This window comes from Mytilus trossulus, chromosome 7 (genome assembly GCF_036588685.1).
Source record: "Mytilus trossulus isolate FHL-02 chromosome 7, PNRI_Mtr1.1.1.hap1, whole genome shotgun sequence".
In the NCBI taxonomy this organism is placed as follows: Eukaryota; Metazoa; Mollusca; class Bivalvia; order Mytilida; family Mytilidae; genus Mytilus; species Mytilus trossulus.
Window position 1 is genome coordinate 6,823,738 of NC_086379.1, and position 7,973 is coordinate 6,831,710.

General features: G+C 32.8%; 1 protein-coding gene across 1 annotated transcript in view; it reads left to right on the forward strand.

The window, feature by feature from the left end:
• Positions 1-7,973, forward strand: part of LOC134724557 (TGF-beta-activated kinase 1 and MAP3K7-binding protein 1-like) — a 381,784-nt gene that overhangs the window by 247,248 nt on the left and 126,563 nt on the right. The window lies entirely within an intron of this gene.

A 7,973-nucleotide genomic window follows, 5' to 3' on the forward strand; every position in this document is an offset into this window, starting at 1 on the left:
TGTAGAATATATAACCTTTTATAAGGGTTGGATTCTCCATCGTAAGTGTTTTCCAATCGCTATAAAGGACATTTATAGATGAGAAATGAATGTAAGTCGTTATTCTTGATCAATTACATACATAAAAATCTTACACAAAATGATAATGCCTTGGTTAAAAACTACAAGAAAAACCAACAAACAATACTGAACATTACACAACATAGAAAACTGAACACTGAGCAACCAAGACCTCACCCCAAAAAAAGCTTGATCTCAGGTGTTGCAGAAGAATAAGCAGACCCTATAGCACTCGTCGTGTTGCTCATATTAGACCAAACCCAATGATATCTAATTATGTAGGTCACATTAGATTAAGGAGACGGGATTCTAGTTCAAAATGAGGGGCTAAAGATACCAGAGGGACACTCAAACTCATAGATCGGAAATAAACTGACAACGCCATGGTTAAAATATAAAAGGACAAACTGATAAATATTAGTACACAGCACAGAACATAGAAAACTAACCACTAAGCAACACGAACCCAACTTAAAACTGGGGGTGATCTGAGGTTTTCCGGAAGGGCTCGCAGATCCTGCACATGTGGCACCCGTCGTGTTGATTGAATCTTTACAAACCGGATAAATAGTCTATTTCGCTTGGTCACGAAAAAAAGAGGATTGTAGTTTCGACATAAGGAACATATCAGATATTATCTATGAAATGGGTTTTCCATAACAGTCAACCAAACTCGTGATGGCGTCCGTAAAATTTTCGAAGAGATGGTTTCAACTTCATCACTTGGAATTCTTGGTATAATTGTTTCTTTGTGAGCACTATCTAGGAAATACTATAATAGCGGCAAAAACAAACCCGGGAATATTGTATCAATTGGGAGAAATATACTCCGTATCCAGGCGTGGCCGAAATGTATCATGGTATAAATTTGTCCTCATGTTCTTTTATAGACAAAAGAACTATCCCAACGATTTGTACCCGTCAAAGTAGTTTTACTCACTTTTTCATTTAACTTGACATTCTCAACATTTCGCTTGATGTTCGTACAAATAAAGTCAGAAGCAAAAAAAAAATGCTATATATATATATTTATTTTTTTATAACACTAGCCGATTTGGATAAATGAAACTTTTGTTGGAAATTCCCACATTATAGTATTTATTTTAAACTTTCGAATTTGCATTTTATTACGAACTTTCTGTTCTGAATTTTCCTCTGACTTTTTTATTCCTATTTTTGATGTCTTTTTTTTTTTTTGGTTAACAGTTATATTCTTAAACTCTCTTGTGATTGATGCTAAACACTCCAAACGGTATGACGTATGGTGGTAATTAACCTGACAATAGTGGTCATTGGGGAAATTCCAATTATTTTTTTTCAAATAGTGATGTGCAAGTTTGATATGCATTATCTCGTCTGGAAATAAAAGGCATTTCGATAACAATTCTCTCAACTAAGTACAATGTAAAATAAATGACATGCTTTTATAATCTTTTATATATTACTTATATATATTTCATATGTATTTCATTGCCCTGAGTGTTCATTCACTCAGACATACTGTTTTCTTGTACTGTTATGTTGCCATTTGTGCGGTTTTTCTTACATTGACTTATACAATGTAAACATGAAGTTTGACAAGCCATAAAACTAGATTCAACCAATATTTGTTTTCTTAAAATGTTATGTAACGATTCAGAAATATGGTAGTTGTTATTGAATGTTTTTATACATTGTGACGTTTATTTTTTTGTTGCAGTTCATTGTTCTGCTGTTTCATAGTTTTTCTCTAATAGTTAATGTGCTTCCCTCGGCTTTAGATTCGAGCCCGGATTTGTTGTTGCTTAATATATTTATGACTATTGAACAGCGGTATAAAGATATAAGGAGATGCACAATGAGTGCAAATAAGACAACTCTCCTTCCATGTCACTATTTGTAAAAATAAATCATCAAAGTCAACGTACGATCTTCAACAACAAGGAGCGTTGGCTCACACTAAACAGCAAGCTAAAATTGCACAAAAACTGACTTGAGCAATTCCATCCAAACAGGAAAACCAAAGGTGTAATCTATATGTAAAAAAACAAAACTAGAAATACTTATTAACCACATCAACAAACGACAACCGCTCTTAGTTTCTAACTTAAGACAGGTGCAAACAAATGTAGCGGCTTTTAAAAGTTTTGATAGGTACAAAAAAAGGTGCGTAAGATACCCGAGGGATATTCAAACTCATAGATCGAAAAGAAACTTACAACGTTATGACATTAGTAGTAGCAATTTCTACATGACACAATAGTGCAACGTCACATCATAAATACACATATGGTGAGGTTGTGGTCTCTTTTACACAATCCCTATTTCCATTCTCAATTTTACTTTCAATCGGAATATCTTAACACAATCAAAAGATATATTAATTTGAGTTTTTCGTGGAGTTCAGTATTTATGTTATTTTGCTTTTTAGTTCAGTATTTATGTTATTTTGCTTTTTAACACAGACTTCTGAACATGCATACACTGAATAAATAAATGGTATACATTACACAATGTAAATACAAAAAAAAGATAAGAAAAGGAGGGATATGGTAAACAATATCAGAAAGACAACTATAAAATAATGCAAACAGGTAAATGAATAATATTGTGTTCTAAGGTATACAGTGATGGATACAGAAATATTTTTATTCCAAAAAAATCATTTTGTTATTCAGAGCACTACAAGCTGATACGAGTCTGAGAGACAAAATTTTGTGCTCGACTTTTATACTTCATATGACAATACTCGACAGAATATAACCATACTCAATAGCACTCAATTGTTTTGAAATATAATCGACTTTGGCTCGCACAGTCTAAATATGCTCTCGGTGAGTCTCGACTTAGTCTTGGCCTAGTTGCTGTATACCTGAATAACTATCTATTTTTTCACTTTGGAGCATTGCATAGCAGACTATGCAGTATTGTTTTACATACTGTTGAAGACCGGACGGTGCACTGTAGTTTCTGTGTCATTTGGCTCGCCTCATATGAAAAAGGCACATGTTGACAAGAAGAGGCACATATGGTTCCCATGGAAGTGTTGATTATGTGTAACAAATGGTAAATGTTGTTAATTGAATTTACAGTGGTCTAAAATACTGATCTACAAATTATAAACTTTATTTTGAACATATTCCGGATGACTATCTATGCATATAATCATACGTTTTTTATTGAGTTAAGTCTGCCAATTGATATTTTATCGTGTGTTTTTCTATGTTGTGATGTTATGCTATTGTTTCAGAAAAAGGGAGAAGGTTTGGATCCATTAAAACGTTTAATCCCGCTGCAAATTTTTCACCTAAGTCAGGAATCTGATGTACAGTAGTTGTCGTTTGTTTATGTAATATATACGTGTTTCTCGTTTCTTGTTTTGTTTATATAGAATAGACCGTTGGTTTTCCCGTTTGAATGATTTTACACTAGTAATTTTGGGGCCCTTTATAGCTTGTTGTTCAGTGTGAGCCAAGGCTCCGTGTTGAAGGCCGTACTTTAACCTATAATGGTTTACTTTTTAAATTGTTACTTGGATGGAGAGTTGTCTCATTGGCACTCACACCACATCTTCCTATATCTATATATGTAAGAAGACGGACCATGATATACGCTACCAGAAGCCAATATACTCGAACCTCCAACCACTAAAGCATGATTTTCTGTCTGGAATCATAAGTGTTGTTGATGCTGTTTTGCTTCTACAAGGTATGTCCTCGTCAGCAGAATCGTATGCAAAGATTTTTCTTTCGTATTCTGATCCGTGTAAAAGGCTATCAACTTGGGAAAATGTATCATTTGATAATTCTGGATTACTTGGAAGGCATAGTGTGTTTCAGGGGCTACCATAATATGATGTGCTCCCTGTATGATAGTATGACTGCCCGGCTGCATAACCTGCAATAGACTACTTGGTACTCAAACTGAAACTAAAAGCCTTACCATGAAAGTTTACTTGAGACAATCCGATGCCATGGAAGAACTTATTACAAATTTATTTATTTTTGTTATATGATTAATTCATTTTGTACTGCACATGAGGTATAAAACCTTTTGAGTGGTCCAATAATTGTTTTATTCAAAATACTGTTTTAAGCGACAGTAAATATGTTTATCTCTATTTGATTGAGTACTGTTCAGGCATGGATGATTTGCCGTGTGACATTACAAAATCGTAAGAAAATTGTTTTTACGTATTGACATTTAACAGACAAAAGGCAATAATAACCTTGTATTTCTCCAAATATTTCTCTATTCAAATTGAATTGTGTTAATATCGACAGAAAGTTCAAGACAGCACACATAATAAAAATTATTCATCCAATGAGTTCAAACTCCAAGTTGCTTTTAAATATGCGGAAAAATCATGATTATAATTTTCCTATCTTTATTCTTATTTTGAATCTGTCTTTTGTACGAATTTCTGTTTATTTGTATACCAATTACACTACTTTTATTCTGAACGAAAAAAATAATTTGCACACGAATAGAAGACAAACAGCATGTATAGAACACCTTTATTCATACCAGTTATTAATACAACTTATGATTTGTCATGATTGTATATTTATCTAACCGCATATATAATTCAATACAAATAGTTGTCGTCATGATGAAGCATTATTGCCACAATGCAAATTAGCTTTTCTGTAATATTAAAGGTCTATCATAACTTGTGATTTTTCAACCCTCTTACCACCATTCCTGAAGTGAAATTGATTAATGTCTAAAAGAAACAATCATAAATGCTTTTCAACTTAAAATAGTAGCAGACGCCATAAATTGGTTGCATCGGGATACAGTACGGCATATTTAACTAATAGCGAACAAAAAGGTAAAACACAGTTTACAGAGATGTAAAGTCATTTTTTTATGATATCCTTTTGACGTGACATGGTATTTATATATCACGTCATTGTGTTATTTTGCGAGGGGAATTTTTTGTATTCTTATCTTTTATATCTGCTTATGTGCTTTGCTTATGTGTTTTGTCGATGTGCCTTTTTCTAATTCTGTGTTTCATTTGTTTGTTTTTAAAGTGATTAATTATGTCACAATGTTGACTGTTGTACCCCTTTTTTGACATTTTTGTCTATTGTGTCCGTTTTTGTGTACACAAATCGTTGTCAATATAAAAGAATTGAATACAATTGTCATACAAGTGAGAGGTTTGGATAACTATAACACCATGTTAAATCTACATAAAAATGCCTGTTTCAACTCTTGAATATGACATTTGTTATTAATTCGTTTGACGTGTTTGAACTTTTGACTTTGCTTTTTGGTTAGGATGTTAGGTGTTTTGAATTTTGCTAATAATATTTTGTGGATTTTACTTTTTGCAAAGTACAAACATATTACTCTGTTATAATGCAAAAATGTTATTTTTAAAATGCTTAACACAACGTCTTTTGTGACAATTTTTTTTTTTATAGGAAATAAATAATAATACCATTCCTGAATAAACTAAATCTGTATTTGAACCAGAACATCTTCTTCCCCAGCGCACACATGTTGACCCAAAACCTAAACACACGATGTATTACGTGTTGCGCGAATGAATTCTACATCATCACATATAGCTACAGAAATTATTTTGCAAACATATAAATACAACTTCTTAAAGCAACATTTGTAACACATGGAAATCATGATTGTATAATTATTTCCAAAGATATGGGAAGGTCTGAAAAGGGTTTTCAGAATAAAACACAGTGGACTAGCAGTTGCATAATAGCAAAAAAAAAGTAAAATGTGGTGCTGAAATGCAAAGAATAAAGAATAATGGCCAAAATAAATAAAGAATAGAGATGACAATGTGTAATATCCTGCAAAAGATAAAACTAAAAAATCACTTACAACAATAGAAGTTATATTACTTCTGAATTTGATTGAATTGCACAATACCCAATCCTATGTTTTAAAGTATATTTATGAAACAGAAGCAAACAAATATCCTATTGTGCTTCGGTTTTGTAAATAAAGATATGGGTTGTCAGGTTGTCTATCTGGATATTTTTGGGGACTTTACATTTAAAGATATCATCTACGTCAGAAAGACCGTTGACTATTATCAAGAAGTTATAAAATTCGTTCTTATGTTGTACTGTTATACCACTATCCCAGGTTAGAGGAGGGTTGGGATCCCGCTAACATGTTTAACCCCGCCACATTATTTATGTAATTGCCGGTCCCAAGTCAGGAGCCTGTAAATTCAGTGGTTGTCGTTTGTTTATGTGTTACATATTTGTTTTTCGTTCATTATTTTTTTACTCATTGTTGAAGGCTGTACGATGACATATAGTTGTTAATGTCTGTGTAATTTTGGTCTTTTGTGGATAGTTGTCTCATTGGCAATCATACCACATCTTCTTGTTTTATATATTTATAAAGAACATTACAGAAAAACTTTTTAAAATGTCTCTGTAAAGTTGGAATGCAAAAGGGGTTAAACAAATAGGAATTTCGAGAAATAGCAATTTGAAAAATGCACACAAAAATATTTATTATTGTTTTTCATTTACTTTTTGTGTTGGTCTCTTAGAGTATACATGCTACAAATATCAATTTTCCAAATTAGTAAGTTCCAAATTATACTGAATTTCAAAACAATCATAACAATACATGAACACCAAGTAAATAAGACTTACTCTTGCTCATATGTATTTTACTTGCCATTCACATTATCTAGAATTTGACGTAGATGTTGATTTCCTACCTTTAACTGTGATATTTCATTCTCAATGTCTGTTCCGCAGTATTACATGTCAAACAGAGTGTCACGAAACATGCCATACAAATATAAATTCCATTGTTACATTAATCAAGTAAATTTCGTTCCTCGATAATTTTCAATGCGCTGGTTATAAAGATAAGAAAATGTAGGGTCACATTACACTGAAAACGTGACATATTTATGCATAAGGATATGCAGTAGAAAATCTTTGTTTCTTAACAAATTATCTTTGGCAGCATATGAAATCAAATGTTTTACCCCGAAGCATTATCACACCTGTCCTAAGTCACGAGTGCCTAGGCTTTGCTAGGTTTTGGGTGGGGTTTTTGTTATTCTTTTTCAGATCAATAATTTTTCGGTTTTTAGTATGAAATTCATTTGCACTGAGTAAGTGCCCATTATTGTTGATGTACCATCTAAATCTGCTTTCTGGTGCAGGATTAGAAAATATGTTTCACTGGTATGATACCATCTTACTTTATCTTTAAATTAATCCTGAAACTGAATATTGCAAAAGCACAATTGATTACATAACGGAATCAGAAGTTTAACTATTAACCGCAAAAAAAAAAGTACCTGATAGTCCTGAGTACACACTTTATTATCTGAAAAACAGTCTTGGTCATCCAGTAATAGATATGTGAAAGAGAGACGAAAGATACCAAAAGGACAGTCAAACTCATAAATCTAAAACAAACTGACATCGCCATGGATAAAATGAAAAAGACAAACAAAAAACAATATTATACATGACACAACATAGAAAACTAAAGAATAAACAACACGAACCCCACCAAAATCTAGGGGTGATCCCAGGTGCTCCTGAAGGGTAAACAGATCCTGCTCCACATGTGGCACCTGTCGTGTTGCTTATGTGATTACAAATACGGAAAATAGTCTAATTCGGTAGGTCACATTCATGAAAGGGAAGGGGATTGTAGTTACGACGTAAGGAACATATCCGAAATCATTTGTGAAACGGTTATTCCATAACGGTCAACCAACTTGTGATGGCGTCCGTAAAATTTACGATGGGATGATTTCAACTTCACCATTTGGAACTCTTGGTTTAATAGCTTCCTTGTGAGCAGTAACCCTCTATCAAGAAAAGCATGATAGGAAATGCAAGCACGGGAAAGTGGCAAATCATATATGTTCAATAACAGACGGTAGATACAAAACAAGCGATATTGTGTTT